Genomic DNA, 22394 nt, shown 5'->3' on the forward strand with positions numbered 1-22394 from the left:
AGAGATTAAATAGCCATCTATTAATTCAAACATGACACTTTTTTTAACTTTTTTTTTAAATTCCCAGTCCTTCTATATTATTCCAAGCATACAAGAAGATGACAGACAAGGGAAAAGCACAAAACCCCCAAGTCTTGCTAAGCTATCATCAACATTTTCTACCTCAAGATCCATAGTGGACAATGCTTATTCCAGGCTACTGTCAAAAATTTCTATTTTAATTTCCTGTTTTCAGTTGCCTATTCTTTAAAAAAAGTCTGAAGAATGATCATTTATAATCTTCAGCTGTCATGTAGTCCTAATTGCTAGGAAAAAAATGAAGTAATTCTATCAGTACTGTTAAAGCAGCTGGGAGTAAAAGGCTATAATATATTACGGACAAAGATAATTTCTTATTTGTGTTTAGTTCAGCAGAGTTATAAACCGAATTTCTGAGATAAGAAAAGGTAGCTGGGGATCAGGTTGGGGTAGAAAACATGCTGCATGCAAACAACATAAGATATTAACATGGGTGTATTTTACCATTTTGGTGGGAAAAAATACAGCTCAGCCTTATTCCTGTGAGGTTGCTCTAAAAGAACAAGGACTAACATATATTTTATGAAGAATGCCTATCTGTCTAGAGTCCCAATTGATATCTTATGAAATGTTCAGTTGTGTACATTCAGTCAGATTTTGTGCAGTACCTGCAAAGATGAACTCCAAATCATGTACTTTCTTCCAGAGCTAGTCAATGAACTTGTTAAATGCCTTTGCATTAACATCTGATAAGGAGCCTTTGACCTACACTTTTTTCCTTTTAATGAAAGCAAGAAATACAAGGAGAAACAGAACAGCAGCATTTACCAGACTTGCTGAAATCTGTTAATACATTGGTTTGTCTGCATTTCTAGCATCTTCAGCAGTAGAAAGACATAAGCAAAACAAGGTCACATACTACCAGGACACAGCAGAACAAATTCCCCTTCCTGGTGTCTCACTTGAAAGCAAAAATCCAATTACAGTCTCCACATGGTATTAAAAAAAAGCAATGCCTTCTTGTTAACCTCACATCTTCAGAACGCTGCCTACCACACATTGGTTCCTAACTGTTATGTTCTCTGTGTCACAGGGAAGCTTTCCGGCAGTAGATCCAAAATCTGACCTTGCAGAACAATAAGGCACTTGATGACAAACAGCATGTGACATTGCTAGGTTTGAACGAAGATGATATCCCAACCTGTCTAAAAGAATCTGGCCCCGACCCAAACAGACTCTTAGCAGGCTCCACTGTAGAAATGGAAATGGTTGCAATTATTGTTATTGATTTAATGCCCTTAAAATGGCTCTCTGAGAATCTTACTTCAGTAACTGATTAAGCAGTATGGTTCAGCAGCAGGGCATTTGCCTAACAACCTATGGAAACCTAAATTGGCTTGGCCAAACTATTCCTGGGACCAGGAAAGTATTTTTTGTATCTGCATGACCAGAGGTGAAAGGAGGCAGCTAGATAAAAACATAAGGTGGCCTACAATATTAACGTCAGGCGGGCATTCAAACTTTCTTTTCAAATCCTATTAAGCCATCAACTCTGAATATTTTATGTTTCTGCTTTACAGCACTTTCCTATTACAGAAAGGGTGTGACTACAAGCAGTAAAAAGAGTCCAATGCAGGAAAGCACTGAATACAGATACGGTGAACAAGTAAATGATTTACATGAACTACCAACTAGAAGAGATACTGATACAGCCTGTACAAATATAAAGAATCTTAAAATTTGAAATTGGGATCATAATTTGAATGGATAAAAAATAGGTTGTAGAGAGAGATCCTTTTTGGATATTAATGTCATTCAAGTTGCTGCTACTGCTCTGCCACAGGGTATTTTCAGTGAAGCTCCATGAAAGACAACTGAGTGCCCCCTAATCCATTCCAGACAAAATTAGGCAAGTCAACTTAAAGTCACCAGCTTCCTCTAACTTATATGATGTTGCTGGCACTCGATTAAGAATGACTAATGTGAACTGCTGTAAGGACAGCAGGCCTTACACCTTTCCAGCAGAGAGCAGGTAACAGCTAGGGACCAATCAACATCTTACACCAATGCAAAATAAACACCTACCCATAAACTTAAAGCTACACTCTTCCATAAAGGCAAGCCATGCTTCATTTATGGATCTAAACTTGATCGTTGTCAGAAGTCTCACAAAATCACCGGTCTGCCAGAGTTGGCATGCATAAGCTACTATTTCTCATGCCTATGTGGAAAGGCATGCAGGGCTAAGACAGTTTCTTTGCAACAGTGAACCCGTCACAAAATGGCAGCTGCAAAGAGGAAGAACCCCCAATGTCATTGCCTCGATCCACCTTTACTGCAGGCCAATCTACGTTCCTGACTTTTCAAGGGCATTGTCGGTGCAGATTCATGTAGGTGAAGAGTAATCGCTATCCTTCCCGAAGAGCAGTGCTAAACAGCATCAGCTGTATTGATCAGAGACTGCACTACTCCCCATCCAAACCTGGTGTCTGCCCTTATTGCTACATCAGGTGTATCGCGTTTCACAAAGGTCAGCTGCTAAGCCGCACAACTGCCTTGCAGATCTTGGAGACCAGCATGTTTCTGAAGCGAGTAGATGAAGTTGCTCAGGCCCTAGTGAAGTGTGTGCTGATGTTCAGAGGAAGAGACTTGCCAGATTGCTGGTAACAGGTGGAAATCTGAAGCGGCTGAGAGGTACAATCTGTGAGACAAAATGGTTTGTCTCCTGTGTGCCACAGGGACCCACAACATGATAGGGAAGGGACCCTGAAGACTCAAATCCTGTTGACACAAGAGAACAGAGCTCTGGATGCACTGAACAGGGAAGGCACATTTCTGGGTTGTTTTTTTATTTTCTAACAGAGAAATGTTGTTCAAGAAAAAGACTTGTAAAATAACTTACTGATTTAAACCAAATTTTGAGGCCATTATTCAACTAATTCAGAATGTGGTTTTATCGCTACCATGGAAGACTGATGTATGGAACAGTCCAGCTGCTAGCAGTTGTATTTCACTACAACCGTTTGTACTGATAGAATGCCAAATTGGATGACTTTCTGAATAATACATTGGTTGTTGGTAGCAACAGCACCATCAAAAACAGGGCTTCTGTATTTGTCCTTACTGGAAAACCTGGCTGATTAGGTTATATCCTATGACAGGCATAGCTTGAAGCCTGCAAAATGGACCTTACAGTAACCATTCTCACTGCAGCAGCCCAAAAAGGCTTTTAGTTACTATAAGGCTCTCACTGAATAGTTAAACTTTTCAAAAGGTCCAGTCCTCCACTGAGGAAAACAGAATATAATACAAACCATGCTGGCAATGTGAAGTACAAGTCATCTGTCATCGCCTTCAAGTCTGTGTCTATCTTAATTTTTCTTATAATCTATATGTGGGCTTCCATGTTCTCAGATGCAAGGCTGATTAACAAATGGTACCATTCTGTCCAAAGTTCAGAAATCACTTTTTGGTCACCAGGACATAGGAGTCAGCTATTTGCTCAATAGAAGCAATGATTAGGTATAAATTGTACAATGGTACAAAAAATACAGTTGAACTTTCTATGGTATTTACATTTCCATTCCTGTCATCTCAACACCTGAGAAATATCTAGCATATGATTTTTCTTTCTCCAGTAAGAATCCTGGAACTAGGCTCTAAGAAATGCTTCCATTTCCTGGTGACATTACTCATAGATTTTTATCAAAGCCTGGCAAGAGCATATTTTCTACTTGTAATAGTGCATGGCTCATGTACTGAAATCCATTCTCACAGAGTTCATAGCCATTCTCAAAGATATTGCAATTAACATGGGGTAATGGCACCAATGGGGTCAACAGATCTGCACTTGCTCCTCAGACACTAGTGAGATTAAGCGTATGTTTCCAAGATACCTCATCTTCATGGGTGGGCACTGACCTGAAACCCCCAAGCTCTTTTAGGTGCTTCCGATATCTTGTTTCAATACGTGAAAGAACTACTTTGACACTGATGGCACCAACTGTTTCAAGGACCATGGCTGTTCTCAGCAGCAGGTCCTGCACTCAATGTTGACCTCTGTTGAGAAGCTGACTGTTTTAAAAGTACTGGTCAGTGTAAATTTAGGCAGTTGTTGTTCTTTTTGGAAGTTCTGGCCCAAAGCCACTTTTTACAAACTGCACAGATACAGTCTTGCATTCCTTGATTTTTGAGTCTGTGTGTGGGAAAAAAAAAAGAAGCTTGCTGCACATCTGGCTTGGCAGGTGGAATTATCCCAGAGAGCAACATCTGCCATGCTCGGTGCTAGAGCTCACCAGAAAGCAATCTTAACTCAAGAGATTTGGAGCTGTCTGTTTTAAAGGACTTGTTACAAGTGGACAGGAGAAGGCAACTTAAAAGTCTGATCCCAAGTATATTCAGTCCCAGATGATAAATTTACAAGACAGAATGTGTTCAGGAAATTTTTTCTGATCTGGAAAAGGCTCAACTCACAGTAGCAGGACAGCAGGCTGGACATCACTAGGTCCTTCTGCCACGAGTGAAGGAACAGAGATTGGATGATGAGTGCTCCATCATTTATACCCCAACATGGAAGTATTAAGCAGCTCAGATGCAGGCAGCATCCATCAACAAGAAATGGCTGACTTCACAGAAATCACATTACCAACCTCAAGAAAGCATGGGATTTGTATGAGCATGCACAGAAATTCTCCTAGTTATGCAACAGAACTTGGTGATACCTCTTTGAAAAATGAAAGCAAGCTTCAGCAGATTTTCTAGCAGGATTTTTTAAAAATATAACAAATCAACTTCAAAAGTCTGACACGAGTTTTTTAACAGATATTTTTGAAAGATCATTTAGTTGGTCTTTTTCTTTTTTAGTTGTGAGCATACAATTCCAGTAGAAACTGAAATATTAGCTGAACTTTTTACAGCCAGAGATACACTAGAACTAAAATGAGCATCATAGGGAAATCCTAGCTCACTGAATTAAGAGTTAAAACTGCAACAGAGCACTCATATATTAAAAAAAAAAGTTTAGAATAGCAGCTAATAGAAAGCAAGTGCTCAGCAAGCTTCCCAGCATACTTATCCTGCATAAGATTTCGCTTTCAAAGTAGACTTCCTGACACATTAAAATAAGATATTTAAAGAAACTTTCAGAAAGGAGTGTAGACAGACATGCATACACTCTTCCTGAGGCATAGCTCAGCCTCCCATATCTAACCTGCTTATCACTGCATCCAACCAGATCTCCTGGCATACCTGCACACGTAAGCATCACTAATCCGCTTCAGTCAGAATGAGCCAGGTTAGCTTACAAGTTTAAATTCTCAGTTAAGTAGATTTGTTTTGCCTGAAATAGATTAGGAAGCACTCACACGAGCAGTTCCACAAACAGGTTAGAGACACAACCAACCTCCTTCAGCCAGGGGACAGACAGGCGGCACGTGGCTGTAACCTGCGATCAGCACAGCTGAACCTGAACTGAATGCCCACTGCAGCCCAGCAACATCCACCTGAGAAGTTAGTAAGAGCTCACTTCAGGTTTGTGGTCTGTTCTGTATCACAGCTTCCCCATGTTGATAAGAGCCATCAAAAGTGAACCAAGGATATCAATCTTAGTCTTACAAAGTAGCTGCCATCTACAGCCTACGAAGTTTGAGACATAACACACGTCTCAGAAATCATAAGAACTGTACAAGTGATATTTAGAGACAAACTGCTACCACTTCTCTTATTTAAGCACAGAACAAGCTGTAAACGCAATGAAAACGTTAAACATTTTCCAAGGGACAAAATTATTTTATTGTTATTTTTGTTTAATAAATAAATGAGGAAAAGAGTACTGGTCAATTGGAATCACCAGAAAGATCCTATCTCACTACCCTAATTTGTGGGCTTCCTGCTTCTCTGGCAGTCACTGTCATAAGCAAGCATCCTGAGAAAGCTCATGAGGACAGATAATATCAAGGGGAGGGAAAAAAAAAACCAAAACCACAAAGGTCCATGCATATATCAAGATGGCAAACTCACAACAGAATTTACTACTTGGCCAGAGTGCTTTACTCCCAAGCTTTAAAGATTTTTTTTTTTTTTAACTTCCTTAAGTTGTTAAAATAACCTCAGAAGTTTAACAAAATATAAGCCAAGTCTACAAATACTCTGAAAGCATAAGCAAAGATACCACCAATCCCTTCATCAGTGGTTTTACAGAGACATGCCATGCAAGGGCATATGCATTCCAAAACTGGAACTATGAAAAAGGGTCTTTCTAAAGGTAAAGGATTTAGTGTATTTGCTACCATTATGTTGCACTCACATATGTCTGCTTCTGTTCTGCTACCACTTCTTGTTATTCACTTCTCCAAGAAGGCCTTGAGAGAACAATTTTGCCCTAGCATTCTTCATCTACAAGTAGAAAGCAAAGTGATCAGTTTACACACAGGGATAGCCCGAGATGCAGACATACAGACAGGACACCTAAATGGTTCAGACTGATGACCAAAAATAAGGAACCAAAAAGCTAAACCTCTGAAACCTATTACAAAAAACACCTATCCTTTTCTAAACACCTTCCACATTAAGGAGCTGGCAGAGGAGCTTGCCAAGCCACTCTCCATCATTTATCAGCAGTCCTGGTCAACAGGGGAGGTCCCAGAGGACTGGATGCTTGCCAATGTGACGCCCATTTACAAGAAGGGTCAGAGGGAGGATCCGGGGAACTACAGGCCTGTCAGCCTGACCTTGGTACTGGGGAAGATTATGGAGGGATTCATCTTGAGTGCAATCACATGGCATGTGCAGGACAACCAGGGGATCAGGCCCAGCCAGCATGGGTTCATGAAAGGCAGGTCCTGCTTGACTAACCTGATCTCCTTCTATGACCAGGCTACCTGCCTACTGGATGAGGGAAAGGATATGGATGTTGTCTACCTGGACTTCAGTAAGGCCTTTGACACTGTCTCTCATGGCATACTCCTTCTCATGGCTTAGACAAGCATACTCTTTGATGGGTAAAAAACTGGCTGGACAGATGAGCCCCAGGAGTGGTCGTGAATGGAGTTAAATCCAGTTGGCGGCCGGTCACAAGTGGTGTTCCCCAGGGCTCAGTATTGGGGCCAGTTCTGTTTAATGTCTTTGTTAATGATCTGGATGAGGGGATCGAGTGCACCCTCAGCAAGTTTGCAGACAACACCAAGTTGGGAGGCAGGGTTGATCTGCTTGAGGGTAGGAAGGCTCTACAGAGGGATCTGGACAGGCTGGATCGATGGGCTGAGGCCAACTGTATGCGGTTCCACAAGGCCAAGTGCCAGGTCCTGCACTTGGGTCACAACAACCCCATGCAACGCTACAGGCTTGGGGAAGAGTGGCTGGAAAGCTGCCCAGAGGAAAAGGACCTGGGGGTGCTGGTCGACGGCCGGCTGAATATGAGCCGGCAGTGTGTCCAGGTGGCCAAGAAGGCCAATGGCATCCTGGCCTGTATCAGAAATAGCATGGCCAGCAGGAGCAGGGAGGTGATTTTTCCCCTGTACTGGGCACTGGTGAGGCTGCACCTCGAATACTGTGTTCAGGTTTGGGCCCCTCACTACAGGAAAGATATTGAGGGGCTGGAGTGTGTCCAGAGAAGGGCAACCAAGTTGGTGAGGGGCCTGGAGCACAAGTCTGATGAGGAGCGGCTGAGGGAACTGGGGCTGTTTAGCCTGGAGAAAAGGAGGCTGAGGGGAGACCTTATCGCTCTCTACAGCTACCTGAAAGGAAGTTGTAGTGAGGTGGGTACTGGTCTCTTCTGTCAGGTGGCTGGTGATAGGACGAGAAGAAATGGCCTCAAGTTGCACCAGGGGAGGTTCAGATTGGATATTAGGAAAAATTTCTTTACTGAAAGGGTTGTCAGGCATTGGAACAGGCTGCCCAGGGAAGTGGTTGAGTCACCATCCCTGGAGATATTCAAAAAGCACGTAGACAAGGCACTTCAGGACATGGTTTAGTGGGCATGGTTGATGGTTAGACTCGATCTTAAAGGTCTTCTCCAACCTAAATGATTCTATGATTAAAAAGATTGTGCTGAACCATCCCAGTGAACAACTGGATGGGAGAGGCAGATGCTTTTGTACTTAGAACATCCCTCAAGGAACTGAACATCATCAAGGACTTCCTCCCCCATAAATTTAACATGATTGAAGAATTAGGAATTTCTAGCTACGAAATACAGTACCATTGTTCAGGAGCACATGCTCCTCTTATCAAATCCTAATCAATAAGCGTCAATGGGAAAGATAACTGAACATAGAAACAGCTACAGACACTTGATATCCACAGATGTTGTAATAAAGTAGAGTAAAACAAAACACAGGTCAATCTGCATCAACAGAATCTCTTCTGTTCTGGTAGCAGCAGTGCCATACACTATTTCAAAAGTGATCTGGAATCAGTCAGCCATTAATACAAAACCCTCAAAAATCAACACTTGTAGATCACATATTCATTCGTATTTTATAAAGGACTTGTTACTGTAAGTTTACAAGATGAAATGAGCAGCCCAAAATATCTGAAGAGAAGATTCTTTGTTTATTCTGAAAAGTATCTGCAGTTGGTTTTGAGCAGTCATTTATTTGCTTATGTAATGACCACATACTTAGTGACTGTATGCTTCAGTAGTAATGAAAGACAGTAGGGGTAGTGAAATATGGTAACAAAATGGCCTGTAAAAGCTCTGCCCTATCTTTCGAAACAAAATCTGCAGGGGAAGAAAGACTGACATATCTTTCCAAGTGTTAACATACCCTACTCTAGGAAATGCATCTATTCCCGTTTGTCCACCTATTACCTTTACCATTTCCACTATACGACACCCCATGGCTGAAATGCTCAGTACTGCTCCGCAGGCTCAGTGCATTTCTGAAAAGTCTATTCAAGTCCTTAGGATCTGCAGGAGTAGAACAACCATAGAGCTTGCTTCTTAATATGCATGTATGACCTCCAAATTCATTACCAGTAAGCTTCATACCCAGTACGTAAACATGAAATCCAAATGCAGGTGCTTTCATTTGCCCTTCACAGGACAAATCCTTTCTCCAAGTACAGGTTTGACAAATACTAACCAGGATCTCCCACTGTCAATACACACATACCTTTCCAGAGAGAATGAGCCAAGTAGCTCTTGTACAGCACAGTCCATAATTTATAATGTATGAAGGACAGTATTTGCTCAACAGAATTCACAAATCTCAGACCAAGAAGAAAAGGAATACATAAAATCAAGATATACAATTAGTTGCTTGCAATGGTATAGATAAGCTGCTTGTAAGTTCCTCCGCTACTGTTTAAGGAAATTAGAAGTAGTAACACAGGAAAGTGGGACTTGATGACATCACAGAAAAACTTATGTTGTGAAAAGAAATTGGAAGGTGAAGTTTGAAGCTGCGTGCCACAGCTGATAATATTCCAGGTAGATATGGCAGCATAAAATTAGAAGTGAAGTAAGCATAAGGGGATAGCAAGGGAAAAAAAATAAAAAATGTGAAGAGTAGAATAAATTATGCAATATAAGGTCTCAGACGAATTACAGATAATTCATTACTAGATGTAAACAGAATCAGATCTGTTCAGTGCCTGTAGCCAACAAAGTACATTATTGATCTACTGTATTATGCAGGACTTGGAAAAAGACGACGACTCAGGAGTAAGTGTTCCAGCATATCAATTTTTATATTTAGTAACAGCTGAAACGAGCAGAAATGGACACTTCATAACATTAGTACTTGATTGTTTATTTTATGCTTCAAGATAAATTGGCTTTGTGCACCCAGAAGAGGAACACTGTCATAAAGGCCAAGAACTCAATTCCTTAATTTAATAATATTTAAAGCTTCTGTAACAATGGAGATTAAAGGAGTCCAAGCAGCACTGTCTTTGCAGCATATTATTGATACTGTTGGGACAAGACTTTCATAATGGAAACTAACAATTAAGATGTTAAACCAGTCAGCCAGTGAAGTTCACCGACTAGACTAATTAATGTCTAAAGTAGCTGCAGTGTTTAGAAGCAAGTATTTTCAGTCTTCATCTCTCTGAACTACTTTTATTTGACATACCCAACATATGCTTGTGTAAATCTGTGTATGATCCTGAAATGTAAAGACTGCTAAAGCACAACCCAAGTTTCACATGGTGTGAAAGTGGCAAAAGTCTATTCACCTTTGCATGGGACTCCTAGCAAGAGCCAAGTTATTTAGAGCTGGTATGACAGATCTACAACAGGATCCAATGAGCAAAAACAAATTCAAGGCTGGAAGATTACAAACAACAGGTCCTCTCACTGTGACTAGTAGAGACAAAAATTAGACCTTGGGACAGCAATCAATTTTATAGAATTAAAAAACATGAAATACCAAAATAATTTTTGAATTTTGGTATTCTTTTGAATTCTTTGAATTCTTTTTTAATTCTACCCAAGAAAATGCAAAGACTGTACTACAATCCTTGCATGAAGTTAAATGTTCTGTTTGTGATAGATTTTTGCCTCATACCAGAAGCTGTTTGCCAGCCATCAGCACAATCATTAATATAAACCAACTAAAGAGAAGACAAAAGTCTTCATGTATTAGCAGTACTTGCCTATATTTACAGTTGTAGTAAGTTTTACTGTGGAAAATAGTGGACTCGTGGTTCTAGGACTATCAATCCTGCTATTGTGATAGATGGCCTGTCAAGATACAATAACGACTCTACACTTACACATTAAAAAAGAAGCCTAAATTTATATAGCAGTAGTACCTGCCCTCCTCAGCATCAAGGATATCTTAACTAGCCATCTGAGAACTTGCTTTTTAAAACCAAAAGTGTAATTGCATCCAAACAGCATGAGTAAATGGACAAAATCTGTTATTTGTGAATAGGAGTGGCTAAATAAAGTGCAAAAATACCAGTGTGCCCTTACTGTTCCCTCCTCAAAAAACTATGCCAACTACAATTGCAAGTGAAGTTTGACACCATCTGTCACCTAATTATACCTTATATAATATATGTCATCAGGACATTTACCATAGCCATCACTCTGCAAGTGATGGCACAAGATTGAGTTATTCAACTATCTACATTTTCCTGCTCATGCAACCAGTCACAAACATCTGTAAAGCTGCACATGCTAATACAAAACTTTTTCAGATGCAATGGCTAGAATAAACTGGTAACAGTTAAGACACGCAATGAACTGCCATCACCTTTTTATTTCTCAGCTATTCCCACAAGCGGGTACTTACTGTACGCATTATTTTCTATAGTTCCTACACTTAGAATTTTAATTCTGAAAGTCAAAGATCAACTACACACATTGGAATAGCATCCACTTCTTTCAATATGTGGAGATCTAGCACACATAGGAAATTTTAAGTGTGCTTCTTACATCAGCAGACAAGAGATAACATTAAGAGTCTGTTCCATACGTTACAAGAATCTGATGCCACTAGCTTTTAGCACTTCTGCAGCCCACTATTCCACAAACAGCCACTCTGTGCGCTAACAGAGTGAGACAGCCTCATCTACTCTCTTGTAGAGAAATCAAATCCTGTGCCCACTTGCTGCTACTGGCACATTCAGTACATCAAATGACAGCTGAAGTGCTTGGTATTTAAGACTTTGTTGTGAGAATTTCAATATGTTTTATCCTGAATTTGGCTGGATCTACATAACAAAGTTTACACTGACTTAAAAGTAGACAAAATCCCTGAAAACGTCCTGATTAAACTCTTTCCAGAAGTTCTGCTCTCCCTTACCTGTACTCTTTACCTGTTTTACAGTCCCCTTTCAGGTTTAATTTTCCCTGTATTTGTAGAGTCTGAAAAAAATACCAGATTATTCTCTGTTGAAGAAGGGATGAAACTTAGCCACCCATAACAAAGCCGAGGATAAATAATAGCTGTTAGAAAATGCCAGACTACCCTGCTGTGTATTGGCTGACCAGGGCCTTTGCATAAAAGCACTCGCCTCTCTGTAACGGAAAAGAATGCCTGCTCTATGCTATAGATTCCTCTTACTCTTAACATGCCATCTCCTCCCTTTACTCAGATGTGATGCAACAACTAAGGTACAAGATTTGGCTTGGTGTGTTTGAAGAAAGCATAGACACTGACATAAAATGAGCTAATGTCTCTAATGTATCAATACACATTTTGTACCTTTGTTCTCACAGAACAGGGTTCATGGCTGGTTTTTGTTTGGTGGTAGTGGGGGCACTGTTTTGTTTGGGGATTTTTTTAGATGCTGTGGGATCATAAAGGATCCGAAACATTCTAAAACCCAAGTCATTTTTGCTACCTTTTCCGGCCACTGAGTCAACATTAACAGCTCAGAACCATTAAACGTAGCTTCCAACAAAAATCGCTATGCTTCTTTGCCTACCTTTTTCCACAGATAGAAGGCTGCTATTTTACTTTATCTACAAAAATAAAAGTCCACAAGGAACTTGAAAGTGGAGTACTACTGGGAAAAAAAATAAAATATTTTCATGTAAACAACAAACATTATAGAATAGCAAAAGGATTAATGTTATATGTTGTATAAAACAGGTTTGAAGAAGTCTTCAATTTGAGACTGAAACATAAAAATCCATTATGTTCTTCATAAAGAAAGATGCCTCTTCTGTAAGTTTGTCCACAATGGAAGCTGGGGTCACCAAATTGCCAGGAACTTCTCAGTCTGGGAAAGATTACTCCACATTTCTAGTATCAAACTGGGAAATGGCATTTTTTTTGTCTCTTTGGAATGACAATTATCCTTATGTGCAGTATTATTTCTTCCCCCAAGAATTCTGTGGGTTTAGAAGCTCTACAAAGTACAGCAAAAACATGCTAACTACTCATTCTTCTGAAGGAAAAAGTGCCAGGTGTGCAAAATGATAAGCAAGATACACAAAGTACGTGAAAATTAACCTACATATAGGCATCAGTGCTCCCATCTGATCATAGGAAATTTTTAAAGGAGAAGCTACTAATGTATACGTACCCATAAGCCAGACTAAAAAAAAAAAATCTTGGTTACAAAAATGGAACAAGAGGACAGTTTAGACCAACAATACTTGCAAAACTTAATCAGTTTGTAACTGCCAGTTGTTGCTGCTTTATTGAGCTCCAAATCAAAAATTGACACCAAGTCAACGAGAAGTAGATCTAGAGAGACATACAGATATTTAAAATAAACAAATAAATAAATAAAATTGAACCTCAAACGCGCATAAGGAGCACGTAGAATCTCTCCACATTACTCACTTGCATTAGATTAACTAGCTTGCCAATTCATGTTTTGTTTCAAATTCAGCTGGCACACCACACTAATTCTAATGCTCTGCACTGACTTAGCAACATGATTTCCACATCTGAAGACCTTGAATTGCTCGTGTTACACAAGGTATCTTTCTAAGTAGAAAAAAGAATTAGTGACCAATCTCTCATCAGTAAATTACCACTGAAAATTAGAGGTTGTTATAGTTTTAAGAGAAATAAATTGCAGAACTGCTTTCCCAGCTCCTATACTATCCCTCAGTCCATGCTGTCTAGCCGTTTCCTTTCTTCCTCAATTTATGTCACCTAACCAAAACCTGCTCAAGAAAAATATTTTGTTGTCACTCCAGATATTGTGAGAAATAGCTGTGGGTGGAAAGCAGATGGAAAACACTTTGGTATACATTAAGTTATGATAAGTTCAGGAAGCCTCTTCTATCCTCCATCCTGAATTGCAAGTATGGGTATAGGTGTTTGGAGAAAGGAAAGGTGTAATGTGCATCCTTTGGAGACCCTGGGGGTGCGGGGGCAAGGTACAAACTGACTATTACTGACAACTGTGCATCTGGGAGGCAGCATAGTGGGAAGTGGAAAGCAAACAATGGAAACGACCAGGCAAGCAGATGGAGCCAAAAATCTTGGGGGGCGGGGGGAATCAAGTGACAGCTGCATTAGTTGGCACACAGTCCCCAACGGTTGGCAAAGACACTACACATACTTGTGAAGAAGTAGCACAAAAGAAACCGAAGCAATAAGGTCCATCCTTCTGTAAAGGAGAGGCTACAAAGACCTCTTTTCGTTAAAATGCATTAAAAAGATAGGAATCAGATCTGATTTTTATCCCAACTTCAGATGTGAGAATTTAGGTGAGTCACTATCTTCCTTGTGCCTTATTTCTCCAGCTATATGAAGTGGGAATCACTTTTTTAAGGTACTTGGAATACCCATACAAATGTTTTGCCACCTTTCAGTCACTTGATACTTAACTTTTCTTTGCGCTTTTCCCACAAAGAAAATACTATGTGGAGAAAATGTGATCTAGCAGGAAAACAGCTGAATACAGTCTGAGGAGACTTGGTTTCCATGCTCAGATTTGCCAGGGGCCTAAAGAGGGACCTTCAGCCTCCTCACTTTCAGAGTCTATTTCCCCATTTATAAAGTGAAGTTTATTACATATACTTCCCTGCAAAAGGGCTTTGAAAAAGTGAAAGGTAAATAAAACGTCAAGAACATCATTGCCTTGTCGGTCCAACTTCTTCCTGTACATGCATTACAACAGTCTCACATATCAATTTTTGCCCTCAGGGGCTATCAACATGCCCACAGAATGCAAACAAAGTGTATTTAGTGAGGTATTTTTTCACCCTCATTATTCAGTGGAAGTGTCCAGGATATATTTTATTACACATATTTTCTAGGTTGCTCAATGCTATGGTATGTATGTACATTTCATGGTTAACTGCTTTATCTTAGCAACAAACAAAGTGAAAGTGATTTTGTCTCCCTTCTGCCAACAGGCCTGCACAGAGATCAGCAAGGTCAGCTACGCTGAACTTAACTGAGCTATAAAGTTCCTGTGAAATCCCGACTTTTATCTATAGCAATGTCAGAGTTCAAAGCACAGCTACACTACAACTCTGACTCTTCAAATTCAATTTTTTGAGCACTACACCTCTTCCCTCTTCTTTTTACTTATTGCACCCATCACTAGTTGCCTATGCTTATTATGTTTCTTTTTCCTCTAGCATTTTCCCATACCAGGAGGGTCCAATGACCAGGCTAACACCCAGCCCTAAAGCAAAAACAAACAAAGTCAAAAGATCATAAAGTCTGTATGTCATGCTCAGTTAGATGAGAAATGAAGAAACACACACATGTGCATTACCAGAGCAAAATTTGATGAGGGAGATTTAAAACAGCATCTCTTTCTCTTCAGTACAGCATTCTAACAAGACAGCACAGAATAACAGAAGGGACAAGGACTCTAACCAGTCGTTAGGATATAAGCTAGCAGGGAAAGCTGTATTTTAGTCCTGCGCTTTCTGTATAGTTGACGAATTTTTGAGGGAGACCTGGAAATAACGCAAGGAGCAGATTCTAGTACTCCAGCATCTCTTCCCCAAACTAAGGGCAAAGTATACTAAGTCTGCAAAATCATATCCCTTCTTGCTTTCTTTCCCCCTCATTCTTGATCACACAGTGGCTGAGACACCACAACAGAGCTTCAAGATGCCCCCACCCAAACAATTTCTCAGCTCTCTTCCAGAAAAGGGAGGGATGTGCATTTACACCCTTGCAGGATGAGGAAGAAACTGAACCCAGACTTGAGTGCTCTAGCCATTACCCTTTCATGCAACGGGTAGGCACTATCACTAACATCATTCTGGAAAAAAGTAGTCCTGTTCATTTAGGCTCCCATCATTAGGGAATAGCTCTGTACTCTGGATCATGAGCCAGCATAGATATCTAATGCACAGCCATTTCCAACAGCCTCAGTCTGCAATATTAGAAACATTCTTTTACAGTGGTAGCTTTATGTTTCTAAAATAAGGAGAAAATACCCCTCTACATGCATTACTTATTTGGGATTAAGCATTTGATAAGTATACATACAGCAAACACAACACAACTGAGACAGTCATCCTTCATTCTCATTAGGTCCCCTCCTCAGAGTAAGTACAGGTCTGGGAGAAGGGAAAGGAAACGGCTAGGGTGGGGGGGGGGACATGACACCAAGACAGAGGCAGGCAGGTTCAGGAGCTACTGTAGATCCCTTAGAGACACCCAGAGAAATGGAGCAATGAATTCTGCTGCCTTTTAGATGCTGAATGACAGTACCTCAAGTAAGAAAAAAGCCTTAAAAAAAAAAATTTTAAACCAGTAGTTGCAAGGACACATAAAGAGTGTTTGTGTTAAAGAGAAGGTTATAACCTTTCATTAACTCAGATTCATCTGAATAGTTTTTAATACAGTGAACTCTTACTGACTCACCCTGAAGGCTAAGATCTTGCTATGATTTACCTTAAAGCATTTTTTTATTGTTGGTATTAAGTTGATAAAAATGAGGGATCTAAAATGTAAGTGCTGACACAACCCTAACTACAGAGTTCTGCACAACATAGTAGCATAGCTATAATTAAAAAGACAGCCTACATCAGGTAAAAAGCTTCACTGCAAACCTTTTTAGTGGATCAATACAATATCATTAGTGTCATCTCAATAGGGTGGATACAGGAAAAAAGAGGCTTCTTATGGAATTAAGAAAAATTTTATGTATTAATAAAAAAATATATATCTTTTTAAGTCCATGGAGAATAAGTTGTTAAATTTACAGTCCGATTCTAATATTATCCACAAAACATAACATACTAATATGAGGGATGTTTGTTTCTCTATTTTTCTTGCACTACAGTATAACTGCAAAGATAGTTAAGGCGGCAGATAAAACGCTACTGAAACTGAAATAAACACAGTGCTGGGGAAATGATTGTTTGAAAGCTTCAGAACAGCAGCTTTAAAAAAAATGTACAAGAAAAAAAGTCTTTGCAATCACTTTACCAAAAGAGTGAGCAGAGTATAGCTAGCGTTCAGCTTATAAGGATGTAAGATACTTTTAAGCAACTAAGAGTGTTGCAAGAATGACCAGAATGGTTCATACTACATCTTCTTGATGTGTCCCTGAATACCATCTACTACGGCTGAAAGTCAACAAGCTCTAAGTCATAGCACAAAGTCCCAAAGAGGAAAGTCTGGTACTTAGCAAAAAGAAAATTCATTCACAGGAGCAGCAGGAATATTAAGCTACCAGTAGGTAATAAGTTTCTTGGAGGGCGTTTTAAACCAGCCAAGCCAAGCACATGTGTTCATTTTTGCTCTGGTGATATTACTGCTGAAGAATCTGAAGATCTCTATTGCTGTGATGACATTTCACTCTCCATGGCTCATTGCTGTCTTGTGTATTTTAATGAATAAAAAGCAACCTTTTTTGGGGGGGGAGAATTGGGGAGTAGAGTTATTAAGATTGTATATGACAAGTTGGTTTGATTAAAATCGACAATATTTAATTTGAACCCCAGGATCTCATAGTCTTTAATACTATTAACAAAATTGTCTGTGTTGTAGTACTTGTCCATTTGTAAGACAGTGATTGTACTCAAATCAAGACTTGTGATGTCAGCCTGCTGGGATGAAGAAAAACTCTACCATTCTGGTAAACCATCTGAATTAGGACTTTGGGGAAATCTCACTTATTCCTGAAACTGATCTCTTTTTTTTTTTTTTTTCCTCTAAATTCAGCTTTGAGCAAGAGAACATTGCAATGGTTTTGCTATCTCTTACATTCCTCCTCTTCTGATAATGACGATACTGATGGCGGTACTAGCGTCTTACCACAAAATGTTACTGTTTACTGGGTTGTCATCATTCTTTCTGTTCTGCCAACAGCAGGAAAGAAATTATGTGCTACTGTTTCAAAAAAAGTAAAAGAGAAAAACCACTTTAGCTTGACAAAGACCAAGGAAAATCAAAATACTAACATAGAAAGGAATCTTTAAAGAGTTAATAGATGACAATATAACGAATGCTGGATTAGGGTTTTGTGGTACGGAACAGTCTGCAACAAGAGAACAAGTGGTACAATTTAGCTCTGAATACTGTTACAGTTGAACCTCAAACTCAGGGTTACAGCATGGGTGCAATCCTGTGCTGTGCTATGCAGATGGTCTGACTAGATAGTCACAATGGTTCCTCTGACCTTAAAAATCTATTTGTCCTTTCTCCCCCAGCTCAGTTGCTTGGCATAGTCTGTTGCCTCCCATACACGGAAGGCTTCCTCCCTCTCGGTTCTGCACCCTCCCCACCATCTCCTCATTCAAACACCACCAAGGAAGGTTCTCTGACTCTCAACTACTAAGAAGAAAAGGTTTGTTGCTATTTAAAGTTATTCCTTGGGGTATTCAGAGTCCATTTTACCCTCTCCACCCTTCTGATTATAGTACGGCATCTTCTCTGAAAGCATAACATCACGCTCCTCCAGTCTCTCCCCCATAAGTCTGCAAGACTCTTTCACAGTTAAGCCGCTGGCAGACAGAACAGCCAACTATGCTGAGAAGGACCAGTTTAAAACAAAGAACCACCCCATAATTCAACATTCATTCATAAAAATCATAGGCCACCATACTTTAGAATTCAGCAAAGTCTTCTCTTATAATTACGCTAACCTCTTAACCCAGAAAGTGGATGTAAGATGGCACAACTGAAGAAGTTCCAGAAAATACATATCTGCTCACTCAGCTGAAATACTTCGTGCCATTGTTACATGACCTGCTGCTTGGTCTTGTTGTGCCATATGCAAAATACAGGAAGTAGGTATCTCCACAGGAAACAGAAGTACGGAACTTTTAGACTTCAGTACCTGTATGACATAACATTTAAACATGAAAATCCATTTACTGGAAAAATTAATCTTAAATTTACTAAAGGTCTTGACCTAAAAAGGCATAATTGTGCTTTTTTTTATTGGATATATTTGGATTTAAATTTTTTCTTCATTCTACCAAAAGAAGACTTTGATTTTTTTTTTTCTTTTTTTTAAAACATTATTCTTAGCAGAGGTAAATTTAGCCACGTGGGAGTTACAAGGTTCCTTTTAGATACATTAGGACTGCTATCTAAAATGCAGAATTATGATCACAAATTTTATTTCTGAGAGAACGAAGCCTGACATGCAGATCCCATGATAAGTTTCTAATGACACAAATTTGGAAGGCAACAGAAAGTAAATAGGAAAACTCAAATGCCAACTATAATTCTTGTGTGTGTATATAAATATACACACACTGCGTGTTACCTGCAAAAGCAAAAACAAAACTGTGATTCAGCAACTGTGCAAGATTCATACATACACAGATAATAAGAACAGTGGCTTACAGCAAGGTTTTCCACCCTCCGATAAAATCCGTGCCTGCTTCTAGTTCCTAGTAACTTACTGCTTCTCCCCTTAGTATCCCATCTTTAGCTTCCTCAAGTCTTCCCCCCAATTTCATGCAGGACTTTTTTTTTTTTTTTTTTTAAATATTTCTTCTTCTCCACTCCTGGTACCTTTCCAGTTTGAGATGAGGGCTAAACATATAAGAATACAGTCATCTACGTTCTTATAAAATGACCACATCTGACAAATTTTGAGGTGCAAGATATGCCATGCATCCCTTTTCATAATCACATTATTTTATTCTGGACTTTATTTAAGTTAGGTTTAGATGAGGCACTAAAATGGTCTGCAATCGCCAGTGAACTAGTATTTGTTCCTACTGAAATCACCAGCAAGAGGCAGGAAGCTATTAATCAATCTGGTCAATTCCTCATTAAGTAACCAGGTATAGAAGCCCTCAACTAATCTGGAAGGTCAGGGAGAGTGAGAAAACCAGTTTACAAGATTATTATCTTTTGTCTTGTTTCTTTGTTAATAAAGGTTTTTACTATAATGTTTAGCCTAATGTTTCACACACTTAAAAGTTTCATTCTCATGACAGTTTCTTTAGAAAACAAGTCCTTTTCAAAGCTATTGTAGCAGCTACCACCACAAATATCTTCTGGCTGAACAGTAAGATGGAAACTCTTTGTTTTAAACCTGGCGAAGTGCTGGCTTTTGTTAATTAGAGCACCACTGAGGTGCCAGGACCTAAAGTAACACACTGTACATAGGGACTTGCTGCCCCATCTGTCCTGGATGTGACCGTGGGGCAGGAGTTGGGAGCTGATGCCGGGGGCACAGCAGCTGGCCACGGAGCACCTTCGACCACGTTACCCAAGGGTCACCAACACGCACTGGAGGCACTTTGACGAGTTTCCAGCTGAACTTTCAGACTGCTAAATCCAATTTCAATGATTCCAGTACTACTATTCAATTAGTTCCACTCCTCCTTCTGCTCTGTTAGTGCAACAGTACTCCCGCAGCACTTATTATCAGTATATTACTAGCATTTCAGTAACATATCGCTCTCAACAGAAAGGCCTTTTTCTCTTCCCTGCCCTAGCTACACTTTCACAGAGTTGTATGCTTTGCAGTGCAGTTTTGCACACAAAACACTACTATTTTACAAAAAGAGCCTATTTTCCATTTTCTCTGAAAAATGCAATTCTTTCCAACTATTTTCCTCAGTGATTTACAAAGACTTTCCTCTTGAACTTCAGAACAAATTCATTAGCTCTTTATCATTGTGTCTAGAATCACAAAATACAGCAGATCACATCAACCTTCTTGCAAATACTTTCATAATATACATTATGGTGGCAAAATTCCCATGTAGCATAAACTAACCTTGAGAAAGATGTGTAAAAATAAAAACAAAGTAAACCCAAACTATTTAACCTTATTTTTCTCATCAAGTTAACTCCTTTAAATGGAAGTGATTTTTAATTGTTCTCTCTCTTAAGCTAATAGTTGCATTTCCTATTGCCTGCTAAGGCAATGTAAATAGTTGAAACACTACCAGATTGTTGCCTCCCCACGCACCTTTTTTAAAGTCCAATCGCTAACTCTGTAATCACTAAGTAAATCCTGCAACCCGAGCTCAGTGAAGTGCTACCCCCTACACCATCACCACCTTTGAACACTACTCCTCTTCAGAATCAAAAAACACACTTGGGCTCATTCTGCTACTCCAACACAATGACCAGTTCTTTCAGACTGAAAAAACATATTGTATGCTGGAGAAATGGGAATTTGGGTTTCTTTTCACATGTATAAGTCAGAGAGATAGAAATCTATTTCCGCAAAGGGACTCATGCTCATTTCACAATTAAAAAAAAATTTAAAAAAATTAAAACAATAAAACCCCAACAAACCCAAACCAAACAGCTGAAAAGAATCTGAATGTCAAGCAAGACACTACATGAACAAATGTGGAAATAGTATATTCTCCTCATAAGGGAAAAGGTGTAACAAGTTACATGAGTGAGAATCAATTTTCTTTTAGTTACCTTCTCTGAAGCATAACTGGAAAACAAAATTAAAATGTATTGGTTTAAATCAAATGTTTCTTGCTCTGGCTCTGCTTATCAAGTGAGAACTGGCTGAAAGGTCTTAACTTTTTAGTTTGGTTTAATCATTATTAGGATCAACAAATTCAAATCCAGCCACCTTGATTTACTTCAGACCACTTAAATCACTGAATATATGACCACCTGAGAAACTGTTACATATTTGATCTTAGCTATTAGTTATTTAATTGCCTATTTTACACAGCATACTGTTGTCCTCTGGACAAAGTAAGTGTCACCCTCTAAACTTCAGCATACTGAAGTTATCTTTTGATTGTTTCTTACTTCGAGGTCCATGTGAGACTCTTCTACTTCCCGATCCAATTTTTTCCCCATCAGTTTTCACTCCAAAATAGACACAACAACAATTAAAAGCCATTTTTAATAACACAATGGGGTTTTTTGTTTTTAAGTTTTCATTCTTACATGATAAGGCACATAACAGTGAACAAGCACTCAAAAGGGCATGTTTATTCTTGCACAATAATGGATAAAAACTAAGACTTCTTTGAAAGTGAAAACAATTAGGTATAAACTATAAATAACCACTGTAACATACTCTGTGCTCATACTACTCTCCAATTAACTTGGAGATGAATGGTTCACTACCTATCTTAAAAGCTCTAAGAGTTAAACAACACGTTTCAATTTTATCTGCCTAAGACAGCTTGGTCCAAAAGGTAGACCCAATTAAGCTCCCCAATTTCATTCACTGGATCACAGCTCCTAATGACTTTTTCTACAGTAAAATCCATATTCTGATATGGAATGGTTCAGTTTGTTTTCTAATTAGAGCCAGATTTCTGCTTCCAAAGCATAATATATTAACAGAAAAATACAACGTTTAATAGCAATTCACAAAGAATTGTTGTATACTCTCCCTAGGCACAGACGGACTACATTTAGCATGGACCAAATTCTCAGGAAATGTATGAAGCACATGCGTTAATGGGTTTTAAGTGGCCGTGAGGAAAGGGGATAAATTGACACGCATAAAGTTGATCAAGACAATTTCCAATTCTACACACAAAGGCTTTTACAAATAATCTGGAATCTGAAGAGTAAGTATTTAAAAAA

The 22394-nt window shown here is 39.2% G+C and overlaps 1 protein-coding gene across 7 annotated transcripts in view; it reads right to left on the reverse strand.

The window, feature by feature from the left end:
* The window catches only part of FBXW7 (F-box and WD repeat domain containing 7), a 195604-nt gene that overhangs the window by 125789 nt on the left and 47421 nt on the right, over positions 1-22394 (reverse strand). The window lies entirely within an intron of this gene.

Source organism: Haliaeetus albicilla, chromosome 1 (genome assembly GCF_947461875.1).
Source record: "Haliaeetus albicilla chromosome 1, bHalAlb1.1, whole genome shotgun sequence".
NCBI classification, from domain to species: Eukaryota; Metazoa; Chordata; class Aves; order Accipitriformes; family Accipitridae; genus Haliaeetus; species Haliaeetus albicilla.